This window comes from Cupressus sempervirens, chromosome 2, assembly GCF_028749045.1.
Source record: "Cupressus sempervirens isolate cs-2001-9-10 chromosome 2, ASM2874904v1, whole genome shotgun sequence".
Classification (NCBI taxonomy): Eukaryota; Viridiplantae; Streptophyta; class Pinopsida; order Cupressales; family Cupressaceae; genus Cupressus; species Cupressus sempervirens.
In genome coordinates, this window is record NC_143119.1 from 76,389,490 (window position 1) to 76,417,299 (window position 27,810).

Sequence of the window (27,810 nt, forward strand, 5' to 3'; positions counted from 1 at the left end):
GGTTCAATCGGGTATTAAAATAATATTAACTCTGCACACTAGTTGTTAGCGGGTAAACATTTAAAATTTGAATCTTGGCGGGGCATAAAAAATTATACCATTTCTGGCAACTCATAGGGGACACAAGCTTGCTATGTGTATGACCAGTGGCCTTATGTATCCATTGGGCTATGGGGTCAAAAAAAGGGTCCTGTGCATACTGTGAAACCCTAACCCTACCTATGAGAGGTCAAAACATGAAAACTTTAAAAAACTTTGCAACTACAACTGGAACCAGAAACAAAACTTCCTCTGCAACCTGAAACACCTCAAAATCTACTACCTCACAGGAAGATAGTTATGCCCATGCACTTCTTGAAAAGCAAAAAATAATAGAGGGAAACTAAACTACTTATACACAGGAACTCGACCTTCATCAGAAGCAAGCTTTAAGATAAATCCCATTGACTGAAATGGGAAAAACTTCACCATTTGGCCTGCTCAATTGAAACACATTGGCCTGCTTGCAACTAGCAATCAGATAGGGGCCACTCCACAATGCATCAAATTTTGAGTGTCTTCCTGGTTTTTCCCTATCTGCATCCCACTTTAGAACTAAATCTCCTTCTCTGAAGATTGTGACCCTAGCCTTCTTATCAAAATTCTTCTTCATCTTCTGTTGATGTATCTCTAGGGTTTGCATAATTTATTTCTTTTTTCTTCTAGCTCCATCAGCTCTGCCATTCTTACTGTCATAGCATCATTTTTAATTAGTTCCAACTGATGAGCTAACTCCAGGGTTGGGAACTCCAATGAAATTGGAAGCCTTGCATCTCTACCATATACAAGTACAAATGGAGGGTTCCCTAATGATCTTTTAGGTGTTATCCTATTCACCCATAGTGCAGTCTTCAGCTTCTTATGCCAACATCTTTGGTTATCTTCTATTGTCCTTTTCATGATCTTGATCAGGTTCTTGTTGGATGACTTAGCTAGGCCATTACCCTAGAGGTAATAATTTGAGGATGTGCTCAAATAGATATTTTGATCCACTGCCCATGCACAAATATGAGCTCCAACAAAAGAATTTGCATTATCTGAAATAATGGTTGAAGGGGCACCAAACCTGGTCACAATTCCATCAAGGAACTCAACAACTGAAGATTCAGTAGCATCCTTCAATGCAACTGCCTCTGTCCATCTGGTGAAGTAATCTGTAGCAGCTAAAATCCACTTGTGACCAGAACTAGAAGAAGGTTTGATAGGGCCTATGAAATCTAATCCCCATTGAGCAAAAGGTTGATCTACCTGGATAGGATGGAGGGGAAGAGCTGCAAGCTTCTATTTACCAGAGAAGAAGGCACATTTTTCACACTTCCTCACATGTCTATGGCAATCATGGAATAGAGATGGCCAATAATAACCAGCCCTCATGATCTTCATTTCAGTTGTCTTTGCTGAGAAGTGACCACCATCAGGGCCATCATGAAGCTCTTTGACTATTCTTTCAGCTTGGTCTATGTCAATGCATCTTAGCAGGGCTCCATTAAAATCTCTCCTAAATAGGATACCGTCAATCATGACATAAGAGATTGACTGTAATCTATATTGTCTCCTTTTAGTTCTATCCAATCCCTAAGGGTATCCATCCCCTAATAAGAAACACCTCATGTCATCTATCCAGCTCCTTGGATCATCCTTTCTTACCTCTTATTGTTATGTTAACACCATAGGAACCTCTTCATCAGATTCCTGGTATGATAACATCTATATGCACAACCCCTTTCCCCTTACCAGCTTGGTAATATGGATGTCAACATCATATTCCATCACTTTAGTAATCCAGCCAGCTCTCTTTTCACTAATATCCTTGTTTAGTAGGAAATCCTTTACACTGGCATGGGGTACTAACAAATGGATTTTATTATGGGATAGGAGGTGTCTGAACTTTTTAAGGGTTCTGATGATTGCAAGGGCTTGCTTCTCTACAAATTTTTATTTATCTTCATATTCTTTAAGCCCTCCACTGAAGAAAGCTATGGGTTGCTCTTCATCCTTCTCGTTTGTTTGAGTCAAAACAGCAGAGATGCTCGACTTACCACCTAGGGTATAGAGGATGAAATCCTTTTCAAAATTTGGGTTCATGAGAGTAGGGGCTAAGGCTATGACTTCCTTGATCTCTTAAAAACTTTCCTTCCCTTCCTTGGTCCATGCAAAGACCATACCCTTCTTGAGCATAGTTGTAAGAGGTTTACCATGGTAGAAAGATTGGGAATAAATCTTCTTACAAAATTTATCCTACCAAGGAAACTTTGTAGCCCTTTCTTGTGTTTAGGAAGAGGGAGGGCAAGTATTGCTTTTGTCCTTTCCAGATCAATGGTCAAACCATCCTTAGATACAATGTGTCCCAATAGTTTCCCTTGATTGGTGGCAAAGACACACTTGCTTGGGTTAAGGGACACCCCAAACTCTCTACATCTTAGGAATACCTGTCTTAGATGATCAAAATGATCTTCTGCATTCTTAGAATACATTGTAATATCATCAAGGTAGACTAAGACAAACCTGTCAATCAATTTTTTGAAGGCCATCTCCATTGCCTTCTGAAATGTAGCACCTGCATTGGTTAGCCCAAATTCCATCTTGCAATAAGCATAGGTGCCCCATTTAGTGGTAAATGTAGTCTTATATTTATCAAATTCTTTAACCAGCACTTGATTATAACCAGAGAATCCATCAAGAAAAGAGAATCTCCTTGAACCACTGACCTTGGATAGAATTTTCTCCATGGAAGGGAGAGGATGGTGATCTTTAAGGGAAGCCTGATTAAGGTCCCTAAAGTTCACACACAATCTGATTTCTCCATTCTTCTTCCTAATAGAGACTAGGTTGGCTACTCATGATGAGTGCTTGATGGGAAAAATTATATTAGCCGCAATCAACTTAGATATCTCTTTTCTCATTAAGGGTTGAATTTTAGGATTCACTGGTCTTTGTTTTTGTCTTACTAGTTTTACATCATCAACTAGATCTATGGTATGCTGAAATAACCTTGGGTCAAAACCCTTTAAATCATCGTATGTCCAAGAAAATACATCGTTAAATTCTTTACATAGATGAATAAAATTTTCTTGCTCAGTTTTAGAACATACCTTTCTCATATTTAAGGATCTTCCATCAGCAATCATGACTGGAGTGTGATCATTTCCATTAGCAGCTAGGTTCATACCTCTACCCCTTGTTTGGTCATCAGGATTAAAGACACTCTCCAAGGTAATGAGACCTTTAGGAAACTTGTTAGAATTGAGGTTGATGATCTGATCGCCATACTGGTCCTATAGTCTTGACTAGTTTCTATCTAAGAATTCTTCCTCATTCTGCAAGAAACTCACAATTTTCTCATCAGACTCAAACACTTGCTAATGAGTTTTGTTGTCAGGGATGGTAGGCCTCACTACCACCTTGATTTGCTACTTCTTCTCCTCCTCGAGATTCCCTGGCACATCATAAGATGCACCTATTGCTGCAAGTCTATTAGCATGTCTATTTTCTTTCCTAGGGATGCTTTGAATATTAAATGCATTGAAACCTTCAAGCAAATCCCATACCCTATGTTTATAAGACTTGAGCAAACCATTCTTGGTAATGTTCTAATTTCTCACTTGATTAACCACCAACTCACTATCTCCATATACTTTCAAGGCTTGTATTCCTCTCTTTTGGGCAAGTAGGAGACCTTGAATCAAGGATTCATATTCGGCCACATTGTTGGTGCAACTGAACTAGAGCCTAAATGAGAAGTAGTATCATATTTTTGCAAGAGATATCAACATAATACCAGCACCTGATCCATTTCTATTCCTTGAGCCATCAAACTACATACTCCATATCTTGCTCATATCTCCATTAGTCCTTACAAGATTGGGGACTACAGCATCCTTTTCTAAAATGCAGTATGTACTAAGGCTTATCTCAAGAATTTCTGACATAGGCTCAAACTGATATGCATTTTCCCACTCATCCAAGAAAAAGTTAGGTATCTCTGCTAGGGAAGTGGTGGGCTCATTCACTATGTCACTTTCATCCATCTCTAGGATAGGGCAATTCATGTTGATGGGATTAGGGGTGTAAGTTTTAGTATGATGGAGGGCTTGAGGCTCTGCTTTGATTGAAGAATTGGCCCCATATCTTGTTTTAAAAGACATATATGACCAATCAGAAGATATGAAACCACCTATTTGGGCAGTGAAGTCTCTTGAAAAACATATGGCAAAATATGGCTTGACTTCAGCAATAGAGATATCTTGGATTACAGTACAACTAGGGCATGCATGTAGGGCCATCTCCATATTCTTGAGGATCCCTATAGTCTTGACAGTACTACCATCCAACTATAATACATCCCTAACAATGGGCTCATATTTCATTCCCAAAGCATCAGCAACACACATAGGCATCACTGAACTACTGGCCCCTGAATCAATCATGCAATTATGGACTAGTTTGCCTCCTATAATTAGAGAAACATAGAATGGAGGAGGTCTAACCCTTTTACTTGTTTCTTCCTCCCTTGATGGTTGTACTAGGCTTGTGGCACTTTCCATGCTAGGTGTCTGATCCTTTGGTTCAATTCTTTCTAACTCTACCTGCACCAACCTCCTTTGCATTGATATAGTAGCAATAGCATCCCACATGGAGATATTCACATTTCTCTTCTTTATTTTCTCTACCACACTAAATGGCATAGAAAATGTTTTGGTAGAAACCTTGGGGGCTGCAACTATATGAGGTTGTGATGGAATAACCTAAGGATCACTTGTATCTTTTCTGCCCTGATTTTGTCTTTGCTGCTGAAAGGCACTTGATTGATTGTTTGTTGCTTTCTCATGAGATATTGCATTTGAAGTTGAGGCATGATTGGGAGGAGAGACAACATCTTCCATAGCTCCCCTTTTTCTTCTATTTTTATGAGCAATGGAATCCTGGTTGACATTACAATGCTCCTCCATCTGATGATTCATAAAAGAGCAATCACCCTGTCTTTGCATATTTGAGGCATCCTTAAATTGGTCCTCCTTGTATGCTTGCTCATGAGATGTTGCAGGTTCTTGGACTATCAAGGCCATAAAAGATTCAGCCTTTTGACACATGCAATAGGCATAGGAGTAATTGTAGGAGGGACAAAAATCTTGATCCTAAGCCATATTGTTTTGAGGGACTATGGCTCTACTTTGGTTTACATTTGAGGCTGAAGCTTGGCCACCCTACCTATTCTGGTTAAAAGAATGGTTCCAATTATTAGGATTTGGAGGCCTAACACTATTCAGAGTTTTATATTGAAATTGATGAGGCTTACTACCTTGAGCTTGCTATCTTTCTAAAATCACCACCTTGTTGCTCACTTTCTGCATCATAGAGAAATTATCCTCCAACCTCTTTCCTTGGTCATCTAACTTCCTCCCTTGATCCTGCAATCTTTTATCAAGGTTCTTCTCTCTTTTGTCCATGTTCTGCATTAGAGATTGCATCATTTCTTTGATTTCATCTATCCCATTTGAAGATGTGGAAGCTTGAGGGACTAGAGTAAGAGATTGTGATGTGGAAGTTGTGGGAAGAGGAGCCATTGCTGGTTGGTGATTTGGGATATCAGGAAAGAAGGGCATAGGAGGCCTTGGAGCTAGTTTACCTCCTTGTATTAGGATGTTCTCTAATTTTATTGCTATATCATAAGCATTAGGCAAGGTATCTCCTCCCATATTTTGGATTGTAGTGGCAATATCACTATTAAAAGCTCTAAGGTAATGCATGAAGGCATTACTAGGGGTAGGTTTCATCGAAGTAGGTATTCTATCCCATGTCTTTTGAAATCTATAGTTAAAATCAATCATACATTCATGGGGGGCTCTTTTTATAGTAGTCAACTGCTCTAAAAGTGACAAATAGTCACTTTTATCCTCAAAATGTTTGCACAGTCCTGCTTCTAATTTATCCCAATCTATTATAGAACCATGAGCTAAACCTCTATACCATTGTAGTGCTTTTCCTTTCAAGGATGAGGCTAGGAGCCTAACTACAACATCATCCTCTGTAATACCATGGATATTGTAGATGTTTGCAACCTCTTGAATGTGCTCTGAGGGAGAGATAGAAGTTTCACCAGTAGACTCTGGTATACTCTTGAGTGCAGCTATTGGTATGTCATGTCTTTGGGCTAATAAGAGAGGGCTCCCACCATTAAAGGTGGCAAAAGTATGAGCTCTAGGTAATGCCATATAGACAAGTGGTCTATTGATACGTGTTGATGGCATTCTAGGTTGAGATCTAACAGTAGGAGGAGTAGAGATAGATCTTGTAGGAGTATTTGTTACTGTTGCACTCCTAACTGGCGATAAGGATACTCTAGTCCTCCTTCTTCTAGGGTTTTATAATGAAAGCTCTTGGTAATGAAACTTACCTCTAGAAGATGCCCTTGTCTCAACTCTAGGGATGAATCATTGCAACTTTGGTCTAGAACTAGATATGTATTTGAAGCTTAGAGTCGCCAAGTACTTTGAAGAATGAGCCTCTTCAAGGCTTGAATACTGAAGCCAGTACTATCTCTTCAGTATTAGTTTTGAAATCTTCTTTTGACACCAGTAGACTTTAAATATTTGATATTTTGTCCCACCAGGCGTGCCAAAAACTATTGTCACTTAGGTTTGCACCCTTGTCCAAGGCCTATGCACGAGGACAACCTAGTGAAACATGGAAACAACCTCCGAGCTGTGGGACTTGAACTGTGAGGTTGAGTCTCTAGAGAAGGTCGGCTTCCTCTTACTATCAGGGTGCACCTAACTACTCTTGGAGAGGAAAAGGGAGAGGGAGAGCATGAAAGAAAATCTACCTAGTCTAATCTAAAGAGGTGATGCACCAAAATACAGTGTTCAAACCAATCCCTGCCTGTATATGCACTACTGAACCAGAATGAAACTAAGGATATACACATCCAGACTTGCTTTGATCTAATAACCACATGCAGATCAAAAAACCAAGATGAATGACACAAGGAAAAAGGTTCACTTATATATCATTCACAGGCCAGTAGAGATGCAGTCATGCAGATTACAGATTTTCACAAAATAATGGCAAAGGAGAAGAGTTCTTGCACTTTCATACCAATGGCTGAAGGAGATAAGTGGAGAATCATACAGTTCAGAGGCACAGGGGAATTTAAACTGGAATTGCAGAGCAACAGCAGAGAAAATTCAGAGAAAGGTCCCCCTACAAAATTTTACAAAAGTTTCCTTTATAGTTCAGGCATAACTAAGATCTCTTCTAGCTGAAGTAACCTCGCAGCTACCTGCCATTAAGTTCTGCAGAGGACAATCAAGGGAAAATCTGATCTGGATGTGGATTCTGACACAATGATTTGGAATAGGGCCCTAAGAAGACTAAAACGGTGCCATAACTATGCTTTGACCTAGTAGATGGATCAAAAGATGGGTGGTGGAGTGTTCTTCTCATTCTGCATTCATTTCATGGTAGTTGGAATCGATCATGAAGATCAAATGGCTCAAAAAAATCGATTACCCTCATTTTTGTTTTATGAACCAGCAGAGTTAGCGAGTCAACCTATTTCTATAAGCAGGATGGACCATGTGGACCAATACCTTCTTTTTATTTTGCCACTTCATGAAAGTCCTACATAGTTGACCATCTCTTATCACTAACCATGCCAACTCCTCCAACTCCAGCTGGGATGGTTACACTAACTGCCAGCCATTAACTATCACCTTGGCCGAGCCAGTAAGACATGTGTCATCAAGGTGCTATGTTGCTATAGTTAAAATTCTTGCAGTTCTCCATAGTGAGATAGCACCTCCCATAGATCTGCCTTAATTTGACGATCGTGAAGACTCATCATATCGCACTTTGCTTTTCAACTTTTGGGCTCGCAAAATGCTATCAGCATAACTGGCATCATCCTTGAGGTTCACGAGATAACACAGGCCCACCTAACATGTGTCACTAAGGCGCTATGTTGCCATGGTATACACCGTGCAACTTTCGATGGTGAGATAGCACCCATCATTGATCTTCCTGAAATTTGACGATCATGAAGACTCATCATAATACTGTGCTTGTTCTTACCCAGGCCCATCATACCTGGCACCATCTCGGCAACTGCAGCACACTTCGAATGACACTTGGAAATCCTTGGCACACACACCTTGGCGAGACCTGGCCCCTTGATCCACGTTGCGAAAGGGCGCTATGTCGCTATGGTTAAAATCCTCGCAGTTCTCCATAGCGAGATAGTGTCTGCCATAGATCTGCCTTAGATCTATGGTGCTCCATAAAACTATACAACTGTATCTTGAACTGGCCAAAAGGACCAATGAGAAAATGCCATCGTATTCTGATCCATCTGACAACTACCACAGAAGATGAGATGTACTATCACTTTGAAGAAGGGCGTGCCCATTACGTCATTTATGCCATGCATCACCGAGGCATTATGTTGCTATTGGGTATCTATCTTGCAACTCTTAATAGTGACATGATGCCAACTGTGGATCAAAATCACATCTAGGGCGCTCAAACTCTTTGTAGGATTGCATACCTGGTTAATTGGATGGGCCAATCAAATCTGCCTACATACCCTAACCTGTCTAATAGTTGCCATGGAAGACAAGCCACCTATATTCTCCAATAGCCCACAAGACAAAAATGAACCCACCCGCCATGCATCACCAAGGTGCTATGTTGCTATGGTATCCACCGTGCAACTTCTCATGGTGAGATAGCGCCCATCGTTGATCTGAACTGATCTAACAACGAAGAAAATTGCGCAAAACATTTGAAAGATGGCAGGTCCAAAACTGCTGATGTCAAGATCCACCCAGCTGGCGATGAGTCAGGACCTCATTCAATGCGACCACCCCTCCACATCACCTGTGGTCCCACTAAGTCTTTGGCTGGCCGGGCGCTATGTCGCTAACGGCAAGAAGCTTAAATTTTTTGATAGCACCCACCGTGAAACTGGCAAAACTTGACATCGAAGAAACAATCAAGAAAAGGGAACCCACCGGACACGCGGCAGAAGGGCGCTATGTCGCTATGGACAAACAGTGTGCAACTTCCCATAGCGAGATAGCGCCCACCATAGATTTCCATTGATCTGATGATGAAGAAAACTCGCCAGCCATAGAACGCATTATAAGGTTCAATCAGGTATTAAAATAATATTAACTCTACACACTGGCCATTGGCGGGTAAACATTTAAAATTTGAATCCTAGCGGGGCGTAAAAAATGATAATAGTACCTTTGGTGGAATTTGTGATTGTGCGCCATTAGGGTCAAGTGCCTCTACCACTGCAGGAACTAACTTGAAATTTGGTGCTTTCCATTCTACACCCTTGACCAACATTTTTGATCTACCTAGTTAGGAGCACAAAGGACTACTAGGTCCACCTTGTTAGAGGATTTACAAACATACAATGAAGTATGCACTCAGTTAGAAGATTTATGCAAAGACTGTTAAGTCTACCTTGTTATAGGATTTAGAAAATGGATTCACCTATTAAGATGAAGCAACAGATTTGCTTACAACAGATTTTTGATAAGATCCTTTATGCACTGATCACCTTAAGTGATGAATATAACTTTTCTGTCTCTGTATTGACCTTGCTATATTCCTTTAACTGTTGTTGAAAATCCTTCACAAATACTCTTCAAAATTACTTCACATTACTTCGCTATTCCTTGATGATTGATATCTTACAACACATCTTTCATATATACCTTTCAAATTTACAAAATTATAAGGTCGGCCAAAATACAATTGAACAAATACATTACAAAGTCGACCCAACAGTAAATAACTCAGGTTCACTGAATTGACTCGGTGACCTTCTGATACACGACATCCACTACATTACTCGGCATCACCATGCACTCAGTAGAAGTGAAGGCTCGATCCATACTAATCTCTTGATGTAGTTCTGAACTTCATAACCACTAGTGACTTTGTAGATATAGTGTCACTTGGTAGATACTGCATACTGAGTTTACCTTGCTTCACTCAGTAAACATTGCTTGTTTCAACACTCGGTTTACACTGAATCTTCATGACACAAACTTACTTCTTGGTAGACATTATGAAGCACAATAGATGTTGAGAAACTTAGTAGACACTGCTAGACTTCACATTATATATATTTACTTAGTAGATTCAGGAATGCTTGATGTAAATTGTATAATTGCTAAGCTTACAAGGTAACCATTGGATGCTCTGTAAGCATTCAGAATTAAGTAAGTGTTGTCACTAATGAAAAACATAATCATAATGCCAACACTTTTGGTGATAAACATATTTCTATTGTGGAAGGGGTGGTTAGTGTGGTTGATTGGTATTTATCTTAACAAGGCATTTATTAGCATAATGATCTCCTCCATAAGTGAGACATCCTAAAGGTGGCCCCTAATTTTCATTGCCCTTATTATTCTTATTTGTATTGAAATTACTTTTAGAATTCTTGATTCCATTCCCTTTTATTTTTGGTTTTCTAAATCTATAATCCTTAAATTTTTTTTTTTGAGATCTAGTATCTGTACTTTTTGTATTCCAAACTATTTTTCTTTTATTATCCCAAATGGAATCATCTCTCTTGATTTTGTATTCTTGTCTGACAGCCTTTTCTAGGGCTTTTTCCATAGTTTAAGGAGTGAGAACATCAACTATCCCTTTGATTCTATTATTCAATCCCATGATGAATTTCCTCACCTTCAGGTTCCTATCTTGTTGGTATGGTGGTACATACTTTAGTAATCGAGTGAATTCCTCCAAGTACTTATGTACAGTCATATCTCCTTGCTTAAGATTTTGAAAATCTAACAACTTTTAGTCATAAAAGGTTTGGAGTAACCAACAATTCCTAAAAATGGTTACAATTTTTTCCCAAGTAATCTCAGTGGTTTTAATGTTTAGTTCAATGTTGGTGTTTCCCCACTATGTAGCAACTTCTTCGATAAAGTGATGTATTCCCCAAAGTACTTTTGAGGTTTTTGAAAAGTTCATAATTTCAAAGTATTGTTCTATTTTGGTTAACCAGGCCTCTACATCCTCTCCAGATTCAGAACCAGCAAATTTGGGTGGTTTGATCTTCTTAATATCTGCAGACAAGTCACTCACTATTTCTTGTTTCTTTTGTTTTTCAATTTGGGTGGGTGAATCTTGAGATATTTTATTTTTGTGTTTAGAGACTTCTATTTCTATTCTGGGAGGAGGTGAGGATTGCATTTCCTCTTGGTTCTACCCCATTTGGGCTATCATCTCATTCATTCTTTTTTCCATATTATCCAACCTTAGTTGCATTTCTTGCAAAATTTGAAGTAATAAATTAGTGGGTGATTGTGGGTTAATTTCATCAACCATGTCATGACCTGCAATGTTCTAATTGCTACTCAATTTTTTTGTTTATTGGTTTAACCTAGAAATTTGCAAGACTCTTTTTTTTTTCGTGTGTGTGTGTGTGTGTGTGTGTGCGCGCGCGTGTGCATGCATGCGTTCATGCGTGTGTATGTGTGTAAAGCATGCTTTCAACAAATTAAAAGACATTGTGAGTAGATATAACACATGAATGAACCAATTTATTTAATCAACTTTAATACTTCTATGCTACATTTACAGTAGCCTTTATTTGCAAAAATTTCCTCTTCTGAGGATGTTTACATTATGGAATCTAAATTTGTTTCTTAACATTCAGTTTAGTTTCAGATTTGTACATATCTCACACCATCCAAGATCTATGGAAGTGCATAAGAGAATTGGCTTGGTAAGCATTCTAGTTTTGAATTAGTTTGTTTCTATATGCTACTTTACTAGTAGGAGCCCACCTAACTCTTTTCTTCTTCATTCATTGCAAAGATTGTTTTAGGGTTTCATTATCTTGAGGCATGGAATATCAAGTGTAATTGTAGTTTGGCATGTTTTTAATCAAATACAAAAAGATGGGATGTCATGCCTTCTTGCAAGGTGTTTTAGGTACTTGCATCCTGTACATTTATTCTAAGAGTTTTTAGGCTTACTAGAAAGTAGTGTACCCTGGGCTCAATGTTAAACCCAGTGCTCTGAGACCATATGTAACAAATAGATTTTCATAAAAAAATAAAGGAGAACTAGTATATGAAATATTTTTCCTCAACTAACTATTGAAACAATATATCTTGAATCCTTTTCATGAGACATTAACTAATTTAAATAGAAAGACCATATTCATCCCCATATAATTTATTAAATAGAAAGACCCTCCCTACCCAAAGATCAGGCTTGGGATATTTTTAGTCCAGCCAACTAAGCATTTTGGTGTTTAGAATATTCATACAACTATGGTTAGACATGTCTGAATAACTAGCACTACTAACATCAAGTGATCATAGATGGAAAATATGTCTTTAATGACCTTGGCCAAGGTTTTCAGATGGGTCCAATTACCCAATCACCACTGCTCAACTTGACAATAGGGGAATAATAAGTATGAATATGCATGAGCTATTAAATGATTTTCCTTTTTGAGATAATTTAGAATTGTTATGTCATGTCTAATTTTTATTCCTTGTTAATTCAGATTTCTATCTCACCTCTTCACCCCTTGGCTATACAGCCAAGTGAGTCCTAGATGTTTAAATCTCAGAGCAACCAAGTCTTTCTATTGATTCTCAACTGATATAAGAATATTATATGTTTCCAACATATTATATTTCTATGATCTAAGAAATATAACTTTAAGACTCATAGAATAAATACCATTGATTTTGACACTCAAAGGTAAAATAAAGATATGATTTCATGTCATGGATACTTGGTCTTGAATCATCATAAGAAGTTCTATCCTAAAGAGTAACTAACTGATGATATTAAACAAAGATTATTTATGACATATTCTAGAACTATATCTTACTATTGTAATTTCAAATTGCAGTAGTATTTGATAAAAACATAATATAATCATTGGAATATGGTGCAAACACATAACCTAGTAAAATTTAAAAAATAATTGAGTCTTGGTTGGAAGCTATCAATCAGCTCCTTCACAGAAAGAACTCTAGGCATAGTCTCAGTGTGATTAATAATCACGTACTTTAGAAATTAAATATAAATGAAAGGGAAGTTATCATGGAAGAAATGATATGCAAGGAAAGAATGAAAGGAAAATTTTAGAGAAATCCACTATAAGAAATATTGCAGAGGTATATCATGAGGAATGAGACTTAGTGGTCTTATATATCCCCTTGGTCTCTCATGGCCTCCAATATTTAAAGAGGTATTTGATGAATTTCATGGCTTCCAAGAAGCTATAACTCATAAAGAAAGACTTGACTTCTTCTGTAGTGCCTGCCCTTGTTCACATCTTTCTGGACATATTGTTGTTATCATTATCAGACTATGTTAGACTAGTTTTATGTTGATGGATTAGTAGTATTGTTTTGACACTATCAGACATTATGTTATGGATTTAGTTGGTATATGATGAGATCATTCAGACTTTACATTTCATGTATGCATGATGATCATTACATTGCTTTCAGTTATTGTTGATGATTAGTTAGATGGTTTATTATCTCATGTGTTTTATTATGGATACTTACCCCATACTTGCATGTGTATGGTTTATGTGTTTTCTCTTATTGTATGGCATTTCTAATATGGTTAAGGAAGGGAGTCATAGTCACCTACTAGTCAGGATCTAAATGATGTACAACTTCCTGCCATTTCCTATTTAGCTTAGCTTTATATATAGTGTATGTACATGCATTGGTTTTATGCAAGTTGCAGGTACCGGGTATCGACTTTTCTGAATTGCCAGGATGAGCATACCCTATTATATTATCTCAATAATAAGAGAAAGGAGATAAATTCTCAAGTCCAAATCCCAAACCCTTAAACCATTTGCCCTCATGAGGTAGGACAAGTATCTGGATGTTTTACCCACCGAATGTGTCGGAGGACATATTTTGTGATTTTTAACCCTTCAGACTGATTTTGTGTGAATTGCTCTATGATGGGTTTTCATATTTTATCTTGGAGGTCTATGGTGAATTTTCTATTAATTAAGTCTTAATAAATAGATTTAATTAATAAATTAATTATTTGAGAAAATTAATATAAAATATCATGATCTTTGATATTTTGATTATAATTAATTAAATGAGGATCAATTGAGAATTAAATAAAAGAAAATTAGAAGTTAAAATTAATAATAATTATAAAATAATAATAAAGTAATAAATAAATAATAATAATTAAAGTAATAAAAATTAAAAATAAAAGTTATAAAAATTTAAATATAAATTATATAAAAAGTAAATTGGAGTTATAGGCTTGTCTAGGAGTTAACGCACCTTTTCATTTCTCATATGTCAACAACATGGGGGTTAGTGCATCAATTAAGCACATGGTGTCTACAACCTTATGACTCATCTAGAAGGTTGGAAAAGACACATGCTTAGTTGGTGACACCTTCCAGCTATTTCTAGAGACATTCTAGGTGTTTCCTGAGAGCTCTTTATATTCAGGCATTCCTAGAAGCTTAGACATAGCATTTAGAGAGCATTTTGGAGCATTGGAGGACTCGGGAACTCTGAAGAAGGGAGGAGCTTGCTCTGTGGGTTTTCTGAGGAAGAGCGAATTAGCATCAGAATCTGGGTAGATTCTTGTGATTTTACTTATGCTATTTCCGCATCTTGCATTCCCTGTCTTCTTCGTGTCTTCCATATGTCTTCTGAGGTTTTTCCCTATTTAAATTGTATGCATTCTCAATATGGGTAGTTAAAGTTTATTTGAGAATCTTATTTACATAAATGTGAAAAGAACACAGGGCTAGGGTTTAAATTGTAGCCAAAACCATTAGATGTATTATTGGATAAATTTGAGATCAAAAGTTTATAGGAAACTTCTGAAAATTGGAATTTTTAAATAAATTGTGTATATATATGTTTATATTTTTGAATCTGCATACATATATACATATATATATATATATATATATATATATATATATATATAAGTATACGTCTCTATATGTTGTGATATTTGATAAAACTCTGTATGTATGTATGTATATATACATACATATGTATATATACATATATATTTATTTAATTAAAATTCAAATGAATTTTTGCAGTGAAATCTCATTAAAATCGCATCGCGATTTGTATTCGGGCATGATAACGTTTATTAAAAAATGTTATGAAAAAATATTAAAATTTGGAATGGGGCGGGAGGGACTTATTTCCCCACCCCCGCCGACGACTATGACCATGCGGACTGCGATACTGCAGAGTACCTGCAGTCTGCAGTGTACCTACGACCGCAGTGTACCTATGATCCGCAGGATGCATATATAATTGTGACTAGTGGTTATTAAACTCGCCGTGTGTAATGTGCGGTTGTCATATGTTTTGTTAATTTGGTTTTTTTATATAATTTGTTTTTATAAAATGATAATTATATATGTATATGTATTTATATATGTATAAATATATATAACTATATATATGTATATACATTATTAATAATAAATAATTAATATATTGATAGATGGTTGAAATTTAAAGATAATTCTTTAATAACAAATTATTTTATAATGTTGAGCAATATAGGTTCAATTTAATCTTTTCAATTTGGAAAGATGTATATGAAAAGAATTTCAATTATTATTTTGAAAATGATGGGGGTCATTATCATCAAAATGTGTATATAAAAGACATTTAGAACATTAGAAAATTGATTCTAAGAGTTAGAGGGAAAAACAATTATCAATCAATACAAAACATGGGTTGGGAAAAAAACATACAAAATGTTCCTCCATTCATTATCCAACTTGGAAACGTAAACTGAAACCTCCACATTTAAATTCAAGTATGTAAATCTAGCAAAATCAAAACATGTGTTTACATTGTGTATTCTTTATGCTATTGTTTTAGGTTTTGGGTTGATTAGTGTTGACCAATTATAGGACGTCTACCAGAGGCTTGGGGGTTATGTGATTGTGATGTCATGATGATGTTTTAATCTCGATCTTTATAAACCTAACCATGGTTATGTGATGGAATGCTCTATGTAATGTTTGTAATTACTGATTGTTATAGTTGAGATTCTTATGTATGAGACACTTGACTTAACCATTTTTGGTTCATCGATCAGTTATCCTTGGTTATTTTCTAGTCGCCTGGATGGGACTGAAATGTGGATTTATTCTTGATGATGTCATGTTGTGACATGTTTTGACTCAACCATTTTGGAGTCTTCGATCAGTATGATTGAGATATATTTTCGTTATTGAGAACCAATGGATACTTTTGATTATCAATGATACTTCAGTTGCCAATAGAGAGCTGTTGTGATCATGATTTTCTATGGATGCTTGCTCATGGAGATTTGATGCTTTTATGCATATTTGATGATTTTATTATGGATTATCTTTTGTGATTTTGAGATTTATGATTCCATGAGCTTAGGGTAGGATATCTACATGTAGTGTAGGGAAGTGGCTTGCAATGGGGGTCGGGGCCCTAAGAGGCTACCAGGGTAACTAATTGTAAGTTGGTTAATAAGTGAAAATATTCACACCTAATACTAACTAAATGAACCTAAAAAGATAATTGTTTTGTTCTCACCCAGGCCTCAAGTGCTTGTACAGACTAGGATGGGAGTAGAGAGAATGCATGGTTGCAACCTTGCATTCCATAGTATGCCTCGTCAATATGAGAGGATACTAGTGGCCACATGAGGATTAGTATGGACCCGTGGAGTTTAGCTAACTACTAGGGTAACTTGTACATGATATATGTGATGACACTTTCTCACTTGCATAGTAGGTTCCTACATGTCTTTGTGTGCCTCTGGGATTAGATGTCAATTTTGTGATTGGAACCTTTGAGTTAGTATACTTTTAGGATTCCTAGACTTATAGAAATTTATGCTATGTGATTTTGGATAGCCTGTTTAGGACTTGAGATTATCTCCTCAGCACGGTGGGAGTGGACCACTTAGGTACCACATGGTGGGTGGTAGTTTTTTTCCACTCTTATCATTTGAGATTCATTGAGACATCATGGTTGATGTGTCCTTCATGATGGTGGATATGTATCCTTTCATTGATGATTAGCATATGTTAGATGATGTTATCTTATGCTTTTATTTGCATGTTAGATTTTTTTTGCATATGATGTAGTATATGTTAGGAGTGAATTCCTACTATGTTAATACCGATGATCTCTTCGGTGATTTTGGAATGTTATGCACGGAGGGATGGCTAGGGCCCACGATGGTCTAATGATGCTATTTACGGTTGGGAGGAACCGTGCACTTAGTTTAGTATGTTTGATCTTTTATGATGGATGTATATATATTCTATGATGATTTATCATGCATATCATGTGATTATCTTTACTTTGATGTATCATGGATTAGAATAGGATGATGTACCATATTTCACATATGTATATTCTTTTAAGCTTTTCATACCCTGTGACATGTACAGTGGATGATTGAGCATTTGAAATGTAATGTATAAACATTGGACTTATCATTATTATTTCATGTGGATGTTGTATTAGATGGATTCAATAATGTTAGTTGATTTAGATGTAATTCAACATTAAGGGATCCTTAAAGAATGTAATCTATTATGTATGTTATGTTTACTTTTAGATGGTCATTGCTATTGCTTCTGTTATGGTGCTTAAGTTATTTGTGGTATTTACTTTCATATTTTATTTTATTTTTAAAAAAATGCTACCAAAATTAGTGAAATTCTAGGTTAATTCTTTAGATCCCTTGGCAGGGCATTAAATTTGGTATCAGAGCCCAAGTTTCTACATTGGGAGCTCTGGGTATTTTGGAACAACTAGAACTTTAAACTATCAAGTGTATCTCTTCAACTTGAAACTAGGTGAACTGAAGCAGAACTTGAATTGTTACTTGAACATTTTTCATACCTCAACACTTAGTTTCAAAACTAGAAATTTTACTTAAACCTAAACATAGAATTGAACTTATTCTTTGCAAACACATATCTTCTAACTATAATAGTACTTTGTACTATTGTAGGATGGTATCTGGGACTAGGTCTTCTGTTAGAGGCCATGGTAAAGGTTGTGGTAGAGGCCATGGTTGTGGCAAAGCTATTAGTGTCCATGAGTCTGCCCATGAGGGATCTGCTCATGAGGAGAGCAGAGGAGAGCACGCTAGTAGGCAGCAGGAAGAGAGCTATAGAGAGGACCAAGCTGAGTCTGAAGAAGTTGGTTTGAGATAGATGATGCAGAGTATTCTTGAACATCTACCTCCTATTCAAGAATAGCCCAAAGCACATCAGATAGAACAAGAGCATAGACCTAGGTCTAGGAGCCCTCAAAAGGATCGTTAGAGGTCCATTGTGTCTACTCAAATGAAAGACCTTTCAAGATCCAAGGTCAAGCCTTTCAATGGGAAAGGTTCTGGTTATGTGGTCGAGCAGTGGCTTATTTCCCTCAACAGGATTTTTGCCATGCAGGATTTTGACAGCAATGTTAAGGCAAGATTTGCAATTTCCAATTTGGAGAATTTTGGGACCACTTGGTGGACAATTGAGGAGAAGAAGCTGGGAATCGATATGAGCAGTGTCACATGGGAATTATTCTTAGAGAGTTTTCATGAACGATTCCTACCAGAGGAATGGAAATAGCAAAGGGCTGATGAATTTCATAATCTCAGGTAGTACAATATGTCACTAACTGAGTATGAGCATAAGTTTTATGAGCTCATGTCTTTTTCAAGGTTCAGCTTAGTTGACACAGCATTTTATTAGGGGTTTGAACAACCGTATAATTGGGGGTGTCAAGGTATTTGAGCCAAAAACCTTCAAGGATGCGGTACATCGAGCTATCCTTGTTGAGAAAAGTGTTAACCTTGGTCAAGGAGGTTTTGTAGGAGCGCCAGTAGCATCAGGATCTAAAGGCAACTACAATTCAAGTGGTAACAAGAAGTCTTTCTTCTCTAAGGGGAAATAGTATCAACAACAATCTCAGCAGACGCAGCAACAGAAGGGATCAAATTCTCAGGCTCAAGGTGGTGGCAAAGGTTCTAATTCCAAGAACAACAGCAATGCTCAACACAATAAATAAAATCAGTCCAATCAGATAGCTCAGAGTAGCTAGTCTTTTGTTAGTAGGAACAGTTGTCAGCAATCAAATGTACCACCTATGGGTAGAGGATCTAGCAGAAATATAGAATGTTTTCATGTGGTCAAATTGGACATTATGTAGCTTAGTGTCCATAGTGAGCACCTCAGTTTTTAGGACCTAGGCCTACAGTTTCAGAGCCTACAGTTGGTGATGCAGGTAGAGCTCATAGAGTATTTGCAGCAGTAGATCACCATTAGGCATATCATTAGGGAACAATGGTTGAGACCACAGGTGCTATTCGAGGTATATCTGTTTCAGTATTGTTTGATTCAGGAGCTACAAATTCATTTATTTCACCATCTATAGTTTCTAAGTGTAAGCTGGATGCGGTGAAGCAAGTTCAAGGTTGGCAAGTGGAACTAGCCTCAAGCATTAAGGTCTCCATAGACTCTGTAGTTCATAAGTGTGGGCTTAGCTTAGGAAGCTTTAACACTGCAGTGGATCTTTGAGTCATACCCCTTGGTTCCTATGATGTGGTTTTAGGCATGGACTGGCTTGGATCTCATAGAGCCAGTATAGATTGTAGGAAGAAGACTATTATGTGCCAAGATGACCAAGGGAATGAAGTGAAGATAGTTGGGATACCAAGGCCTATATCTCTATGGATGATTTCTACTGCACAATTGAAGCAGAGTTTCCATAAGGGATGTTAGATATTTGCTATTATGGTAAATGATCTTGATGAGGAAGATCCCGTGAGGAAGACTTTAGATCACCCGATTTTACAGGAGTATGTAGATGTTTTTCCAAGTGAGATTTCAGGCATACCTCCAAAGAGGGACATTAATTTTAGTATTGATCTAATTCGTGGAGTAGAGCCTATCTCTAAAGCTCCTTATCATATGACTACACAGGAACTGGGTGAGTTACGTCTTTAGCTAGAGGAATTTTTGGCCAAAGGGAGCATTCAACCTAGTGTATCAACATGGGGAGATCCATTGCTCTTTATGACAAAGAAAGACGGTTCTTTGTGCCTTTGTATTGATTACAGATAGTTGAATAAGGTGACTATTAAGAACAGATATCCTCTACCTAGGATTGATGACTTATTTGATCAAATCAACGGAGCTACAGTATTCTCCAAGATTGACCTTAAGTCAGGATACCACCAGCTTCACATTAAGGAAGCTGATATTCATAAGACTGCCTTTCGAACTCACTATGGGTATTATGAGTTCACAGTGATACCTTTTGGGTTGACTAATGCTCCATTGGTTTTCATGAGTTTGATGAATGGTGTGTTTCGATCTTATCTGTACAGGTTTGTACTTGTGTTTATTGATGATATATTGATATATTCTAAGACTCAGAAGGAGCATGAGGAACACCTGCGGTTGGTATTATAGTCTTTAAGAGAAAATCAGCTTTATGCTAATGCAGCTAAGTGCAATTCTTCAAATCGGAGATTCAATATTTAGGGCATGTCATTTTAGGTGATGGTATTTCAGTGGATCCTGCAAAGATTTAGGCGATAATAGGTTGGCCTACACTGACTAATGTGTCAGAGATTCATAGTTTCATGGGCCTAGCTGGTTATTATCATAGATTTGTCCAAAACTTCTCTAGGATAGCACATCCTATTACTTCTCTTCAGAGGAAAGGAAAGAAGTTTATATGGACAAAAAAATGTGAGGAAGCATTTCAGAGGCTCAAGGGGCTTTTGACTAGTGCACCAATTTTAGCCATACCTGATCCAGAAGGTGATTTCATGGTATGTACAGATGCTTCTCTTGAAGGGATTGGGGCAGTGTTGATGCAAAATGGATGGGTGATTACGTATGAATCATGCAAGCTCAAGGATCATGAGCTAAACTATCCTATGCATGATCTTGAGTTAGCAACAGTAGTTCATGCTTTGACAAGGTGGAGACACTTCTTGTTGGGGCACAGATTTGAGCTAGATAGTGATCATCGTAGTCTTCAATACATTTTTACTCAGCCTAATTTGAATGCTCACCAGAGGCAATGGATGGAATTTCTATGCGAGTATGATTTTGAGGTTAAGTACAATTAGAGAAAGGAGAATGTGGTGGTGGATTCTTTGAGCCACAGGAGACATGTGGTATCATCTATGACTCTTAGTGTGGATTTGAGGAGTCAGATTCTTTAGGCACTTCCTATAGATTCTTGGTATCAGGAAGTGTGCAGAGAGATAGATGCAGGAAAACCTTTGGAAGGTAGGTTTGTAGGTTATGTTCGAGAATCAGATGGTCTTTTGAGACATTTGGGGAGGATTTATGTGCCATTACTAGATGAGCTTTGCACCTTGATTCTAGCAGAAGCCCATCGTACACCTTACTCAACACATCCAGGTGTCAAGAAGATGCATGCTGATTTGAGACATTTGTTCTTTTGATTTGGGATGAAGCGAGATATTGCTGATTTTGTGGCTAGGTGTCTTGAGTGTCAGAGAGTTAAGGCAGAACATCAGCACCCGACTGAACTTTTGCAACCAAATCTCGTTCCTTCTTAGAAGTGGGATATCATCTCCATGGATTTCATAATAGGATTACCTATGACTATTCGACGTCATGATGCTATCATGGTTACCGTTGATCGGTTGACTAAGGTGGCACATTTTTCACCGATCAAGTCTTCCTACACAGCAGCTTCTATAGCCAATGTCTTCATGCGTGACATTATGAGATTACATGGTATTCCTAGAAAGATCATTTCTGACAAGGATCCTGTATTCACATCTGCATTCTGGACATCATTGCAGCATGAGCTTGGAGCGCAATTAAACTTTAGTTTGGCATATCATCCAGAGATTGATGGTCAAACAGAGAGGGTGAATTAGGTTTTGGAGGATATGTTACGGATGTATGTGATGGATAGATAGACACATTGGGAGGACTATCTCTACCTGGTGGAGTTTTCTTACAACAACGGGTATCATAGTTCTATTGGCAAGGCACCATTTCAGGCATTATATGGACGTCCTTTTTGTACACCATTGAGTTGGGATAGTCTTGAGGATCGCATCCTATTGGGTCCTGAGATGCTTCGTGATTATCTTTACTTTGATGTATCATGGATTAGAATAGGATGATGTACCATATTTCACATATGTATATTCTTTTAAGCTTTTCATACCCTGTGACATGTACAATGGATGATTGAGCATTTGAAATGTAATGTATAAACATTGGACTTATCATTATTATTTCATGTGGATGTTGTATTAGATGGATTCAATAATGTTAGTTGATTTAGATGTAATTCAACGTTAAGGGATCCTTAAATAATGTAATCTATTATATATGTTATGTTTACTTTTAGATGGTCATTGCTATTGCTTCTGTTATGGTGCTTAAGTTATTTGTGGTATTTACTTTCATATTTTTTTTATTTTTTTTTAAATTCTACCAAACTTAGTGAAATTCTAGGTTAATTCTTTGGATCCCTTGGTGGGGCATTACATCTTGAATGCCAATCTAATATGCCAAATGTGCATTTTGGTTTCTAGCAAGAAATTGAATAAATATGGAAAAAGATTTGAAGGTTATAAGTCAAAGATAATTTACAATATATTTATCTACTTGCACGTAGATGTATTTATGAGATGGCATCATATTATATATTTTACCCATGGTCGTATCTATTATTATGTATATCTAAATACATGCTTTATTTGGAAGATTATTTTATCTTCTTGTACATGTATTTAAATGTATGTATTAGATAAAATCTTGCATAAAAATAATATTATGGTGTCGCTTTTATTTCTATATCTATGTGGATGTACATAAATATACATTATAATGATGTGGTAGAAAAATCAATCAAAAGCCATTTGAGGTATGCATTATTTTAAATTAATTAAAAATAACTAATATTTTAATTATTTATTTAATAGTTCATGCATGTCCATTGATTGTATCATAATATTCAAGTTGCTAGGTCCTTACCAAGATAGTTAAAGGTCATACCTGTCGACCTGATAATTGGACTAAGTTAATATCCCATTTTGTTAATCTCGTTTAGCAATGCTTCTCCCTTCATGTTCTCCTGCAACCACCCATGCAACATTTTTCATGATAATAACAAGTTCTATGATAAATCCATAATAACATTTAATGTAGATAAAAAAATTAATTATTAACCATAATTCTGAAATGAAGCAATTGTTAATCATCATATGACAAACAATGGATAACGACCATTATCATTAAACAGTTAACATAATGAATACAACAAATATATTTAACTACCATTTTCACATGATTATGAAAGAAAATCCATTCAATTCAACGGTTATAAATAAATTTAAATTAGGTCAAAATTTGGGATGTAATAGGGATGCATTTTGTCTTATCCCACTTAATGCTTCAGTCAATGCTTTCACCATCCAACTGACCATGATAAGTTTAGAGCCTTCAATGCTCTTCATGAATTACACTCATGAGGAGTTTTAAATAATTCATTGTGCTTCTTTTTGGGATTTCAATGAATGTAGGCTTCTTAATTCTTCTATGTTGCTTCCCCTCTTGGAGTGTGCATATCTTGTATTAGGCAATCTATAACTTGTATCACATAATCTTTGTGTCTTTCTAAATTCTTCTACTTTTTTGTTTGAAAATTCACAAATTAATTATGTTTCTTATTTGGAAATTCTCTAATTATTTACATAATGTCAATGGAGTTCTATGTTATAGGTAAGCATAAGAAGATACAATAGCATTTAGCTCTGATAGTAAGATTTTTAGAGCATGTTTTAGTTTGTTCATTGCAAGAGATTATTAGATTAAGGCATGAAATTATGCACACAGTTCTGATTGATTGGATAAACTAATTAAAAAGTAGCTTTTTATTGAATACTTATGTGAGCTCTGGAATGTTGAATTTTGAGAAGTTTTAGTTTTTCATTTGCTTCACAGAGGGTTCTAAACTCTTAATAGCTCTACTAATGTTCTAGAATGTGTTTTTTTTTTTTTTAATTTAAAAATATTAGTGACCAAAAGATTGGCCTATTTTAAACAAACGAACAAGATGTTTGAATAAATATTATCAATGCCAATAAAATAGCCATAGATTCTATGAACACGAACATAAATTAAGTCTCTAACTTTTTTAAGCAAAAAAATTATAAGAACAAAATCTACATTAATAAATTGAAAAAAAAAAAAGAATGTCAAAAATATAAAATAGAATTATAAGAAATCCGCTTCTAAAGAACTAAAGTTAAGACTTTCAAATATCATATACAAATAAAAAATAATAATATAAACAAAAATAAATAAAAAATCACAACAAAACCTATAAAAATAAGGAAAAAATAAAGTCAAAGAAAATCTCAATAACTGTTATAATAAAAATTGAACAAATAAAATTGCATTTAACTTGAAAGAAAAATTGGTTGTACGAAAAATTTGAGAAAAGAAAACATAGAGAATGATCTAGCTTTTTATTAATAACAATTGAATGCTAAAAGCAAATAAGACCAATTGACAAGCTCTTTATTAATGTCAATTTAATATGACAAAAGTTTAAAAGACTACATTAATAAATTGAAAAAAAAAATGTCAAAAATATAAAATAGAATTATAAGAAACCCCACTTGTATATACTTAAAGTTAAGATTTTCAAATATCAAATACAAATAAAATAAAATAAAAAATCACAACAAAACCTATAAAAATAGAGGAAAAATAAAGTCACAAAAAATCTTAATAACTGTTATAATAAAAATCACACAAATAAAATTGCATTTAACTTGAAAGGAAGATTAGTTGTGCACAAAATTTGATAAAAGAAAATACGGAGAATTATCCAAATAAAATGACTAGCTCGTTATTAATGATAATTTAATCCTAAAAGCAAATAAGACCATTTGGCAAGCTATTTATTAATGTCAATTTAATATGGTAAAAGTTATGAAGACTAAACAATTGGTACATTTTTATTTTCTATTTTAGGAATAGTAAAATGTTTCTAAAACAATTATTGCTTTTTGTCAACAAAAGTCTCACACAACTATTGCAAGAACATCAACCAATAACATTCTAAAGAAATAATTTCTTATAGATTATAAAAAAAATCAACATAAATCCAAACTATATATTTACAAAAGTTGTTGGACAATAAAATATTATGATTGGACTAACTAATTGAAAAGTAGCATTTCACTAAATACTATAGTATTTATTTTATAACAAGGACGCATAGAGTCTGGTTCTTGTCATTATAGATCATGATTTGATGTTATTAGTGCTATTGTATTTGACTTGGTAGTAAGAAGTCAATATATAAAATATTTATGTGAGGTTTGGAATGTTGAATTTTGATATATTTCAGGTTTTCATTTGCTTGGCAAACGGTTCTAAACTTTGAATAGCTCTACGAATGTTCTGTAATGGATTTTATTTTTAAAATTTAAAAATATTAGTGACCAAAAGATTAGCATATTTTATAACAAATGAACAAGACGTTTTAATAAATCTTCCTAATGCAATTAAAATAAGAACAAAATCTACAATAATAAATTGAAAAATTAAAAAAATGAATGTAAAAAATATAGAATAGAATTATAAGAAAAATCACTTATAAGGAACTAAAGTTAAGATTTTCAAATATCATATACAAATAAAACAAAAACAAAAATCATAACAAAACCTATGAAAATAGGGAAAAATAAATTCATAAAAAATCTCAATAACTATTATAATAAAAATCACATAAATAAAATTACATTTAACTTGAAAGGAAGATTGGTTGTGCACAAAATTTAATAAAAGAAAATGTCTAGAATGATCGAGATAAAAGGATCAACTCATTAGTAATGACAATTGAATGCTAAAAGCAAATAAGACTAGCTGACAACTCTTTATTAATGTTAATTTAATATGCCAAAAGTTAAAAAGACCAACCGATTGGTACACTTTTTATTTTCTACTATCACTTGTCATCTTAGGAATAGTAAAATGTAGAAAATTTCTAAAATAATTATTGCTTTTTGTCAACAAAAGTCTCAAATGCTTACTATGGAAAACATCAACCAATAACATTCTAGATAAATAATTTCTTATAGATTATTAAAAAATAATATAAACTTAAGCTATATACTTACATAAAGTTGCTAGAAAATAAAATGTTATGATTGGACAAACCAATTGAAAAGTAGCATTTTACTAAATGCTATAGTATTCAATCTATAACAAGGAGTTAAAGTCTTTAAGTATTTTATGTGGAAATTTTATAAGAACAAAATCTACATTAATAAATTGAAAAAAAAAATGAATGTCAAAAATATAAAATAGAATTATAAGAAAATCCACTTGTAAAGAACTAAAATTAAGATTTTAAAATATTATATAAAGATGAAATAAAATAAAAAATCACAACATATGAAATAGGAAAAAAATAAAGTAAAAAAAAATTTCAATAACTGTTATAATAAAAATAGACAAATAAAATTACATTTATCTCAAAAAAAAGATTGACCATGCACAAAATTTGATAAAAGAAAATACCAAGAATGATCGAAATAAAAAGGACACGGTTAACCTCCCTACAAATTGTACACTTGACCAATTTTTAAAAAATTGAAAACATCATGAGTTTTTCCAAAAATTACAACATTTGATCTTCATGATCTACATAGTTTGTGATCGAAAACAACAACAAAATTAGAAAAAAATCATTACATTTTTGTGAATCTAGAAAAAAGAAAGTTTGACTTTGTTTTGTCTTTAGTACATTTTGTCTAAAAATTGGTTTGTCCCAAATAAAAGGATCAACTCATTATTAATGACAATTGAATGTTAGAAGCAAATAAGACAAGCTCACAACTCTTTATTATTGTCAAGACAACCTATTGGTACATCTTTATTTTTTATTATCAAGTTGTCATTTTAGGAATAGTAAAATGTAGAAAGTTCCTAAAATAATTATTATTTTTTGTCAACAAAAGTCTTATACACCCAGTGTAGCAGACATGAACCAATAACATTCTAGATAAATAAGATTGTAACTTATTTGTTCTTTATTGTTACTTTACCACTCTTGTCAACAAAATGTACTATTATTTAGTTGTATCTACTTCAAGTTGGGTAATTATTAATTGGTATAGTGTTTGAATAATTAACACACACTATAAAATCATACAATTATTGTTAGCTTCTTTGCTAAATACTTTTAACCCTTAAAAATAATGCTTACCACTTATTTTTTCATTGAATAACTCATATTGTCAGTAATAAAATCCAAGCAAAATTGTCTGAATACTTTAAAGAGCATCCATGTTGATTTATTTTGTCTATTAATTGTGGCCAATAGAAAAAAATTTATTTTTGGTGACTTCCTATGTGTTTTTATTTTTTATTTGCAATAACAATGTTTCTTATTCAATTCTAATTGGACATCATAGTGTATAGTAGGGTTTCCAAGCTTTTTAATACCATAAAGCTTCTAAATATTTTATTTAAATTAAATTCTACTCCAATGTTTTTTCCCTCATTATTGAAATTAAAGTGCAGTTATTTAATAATTTCAACATCTCGTAGAGAAATATTAATTATTTGTAGTTTTTGTTATTTAACATTGTGGGTGATCGTACAATTATTGCTCACTACTATGTTCAACATTTTTGGTCATTGAGATAATTTTGGCTTTTAGTCTT